Source organism: Vipera ursinii (genome assembly GCF_947247035.1).
Source record: "Vipera ursinii genome assembly, chromosome: 2".
Taxonomy (NCBI): domain Eukaryota; kingdom Metazoa; phylum Chordata; class Lepidosauria; order Squamata; family Viperidae; genus Vipera; species Vipera ursinii.
In genome coordinates, this window is record NC_139513.1 from 8,276,459 (window position 1) to 8,278,523 (window position 2,065).

Genomic DNA, 2,065 nt, shown 5'->3' on the forward strand with positions numbered 1-2,065 from the left:
AGGATGTGATTGGACCTATCACCTACAAATCCACCATCCTACTCGATTTTCCCATATAAAAACACATACAAACCTGAGGGACTTTGTAAGTGCTTCCTAATCTTGACATCTGGATGGAGATGTCATGAGTAGCTCCATCAACAAGAACCAAAATGTTGTCCTTCTTTCCACAGCTATAGTTGGGAACATTGGCTTCTCCATTAGAGAGCATCTGCAGCAAGGCATCTGAAGTCCCAAGTGTGTTCAAATAGTTGTCATGGATGTTGTAGCCAAGTGTGAGATTTCGCAAAAGCTGGGGAGTCTTGTTGACCATTTGAATGTTAAAAATGTAGCGTAGTATTCTTAATTTATCAAAAGGTATACTAAGGTAAAAAAATTTCATATTATCATTATTTACAGCAATACCAAACTATTTTCTCAATTTTATTGTCTTTGTCTCCACAAGCCCTCTAATTCTTATGCCAATTCTGATCCAAAACCAGAAGGAAATTATAATTACCCATCACCATTTCATTTTAATCAGTGTTCGATAAATGGGATGGAGATAGTTTTTTGCTAAAGTTGAGAATCACAAATAAACCATTCTTTCTAGTACTACTTGTTTTCATCTGTCAAGTAACCAAGATTTAAAATCACTCAATCATTAAAGTAGAAGCATCATAATAGGAAGAGGCTGTTTCATAAACAACTCAGAAAAGCAATTCTAAAATCAACTCATTCTCTGTTCCTATAAGGATCAGGCACTGAATAGGAATGAGTGGTTATAAAAATATGGAAATGGGCTGTAAAGAGGCAACTACAACCCATTCAATAACTGTATAAAACTGAAACTGATATTCAAGTGACAACTCAGGATTGGATTTAGAAAGATATATAATCTGGACGTCTTTCAGTTCTTTTTTTTCCTGCCCATCTTTGGATTTGAGTCTCTTCCCAAAAAATAAGACAAAAGAAAGGAGCAATGGAAATCAAAATGATTCAAGAAATCAAATAGATCCTGCAATATAGGCATAAATGAAACAGGAAAAGAATGAGAGTGTTAGGATTGCAAACAGAGCGAATGCGGCTCCATCACACTGAATGACTTACGGTTCAAATTGATAATAAGGAGCCATGTTGAAAGACAACATTGTTGTCTGCAGTATTTTTGTTCCAGTGGTGATCATACTAATGAGGTGATCTCCTGGCCTGTAATAGCTCCATGGCTTTTCTCCATCCTGGTGGTCCAAATTCAGTGGGCACTTCATGCTAAATTTCGCGGAGATTGGCTGGGACACTGGCAGCATCAGAAGAAGAATCAGGAGGTCCATGATTTATAGGGCTGAATCAATTCCTTTCCCATTTCTAAATAAGAACAAGAAGAAGAATTAGAGGAATTCAAAGCACTCTCACAAGAGGGGGAAATGCCAGTGCTATTCCCAGTTCAGACAGAAGCAAACTGACTTTCACCTTGAAAGAAATGTGCATTCAAAAGCACAGCTCTTGCCTGTCTCAATACTTGTGCCACACAAAATATGAGCTGATGCATTTATTCTTTTCTGATGAAAGACCTTTGCATGTTGCTTCAATGTTTGATGTTTACATCAAAGGCAGTCACTGGAGAAGCAGCAGAAGAGGTGTCATACCTGTAATTGTGATCATTACACTGAGAATGAATTTCTCCTCTTGGGATCCTAAACTTCTTCACAACCCCATCTGCAGAGGAGTAGCTGGAGGAAAAAGATGCTAGTGAAAAATCATAGACACACCCCTGGGGGCATTGTCCTGTACTGGTTGTGGTCCATCCTGTCAAGACATGTCTAGAAAATGATGCTGGAGAAAGGTATTTCAACAACCAGATAACTTCTGCTGTCCTTTAGTAAGGTATCTTCTCCAGAGGCCCCTGAACAAGATCACCCAGAGCAATGGAAGCAATCAGTCCTTTGAACCTCAAATAATGGAATAGCAGTATTCCAATATTTGAGGGGCTGTCAGAGAGAAGGGGGGGTCAAACTATTTTCTAAAACACTTGAAGGTCAGGCAAGAAACAATGGATGGAAACTGATCAAGGAGATATTCAACCTAG

General features: G+C 38.6%; 1 pseudogene across 1 annotated transcript in view; it reads right to left on the reverse strand.

The window, feature by feature from the left end:
- The window catches only part of LOC310633299 (vomeronasal type-2 receptor 26-like), a 19,362-nt pseudogene extending 18,052 nt beyond the window's left edge, over positions 1 to 1,310 (reverse strand). Inside the window, exons 1-2 of the transcript in view lie at positions 1,090 to 1,310; positions 74 to 362 (exon numbers count right to left, since the gene is read on the reverse strand). The product of the transcript in view is annotated as a vomeronasal type-2 receptor 26-like (transcript). The remainder of the gene's footprint in view (positions 1 to 73; positions 363 to 1,089) is intronic.
- Between the last annotated feature and the right edge of the window lie 755 nt (positions 1,311 to 2,065).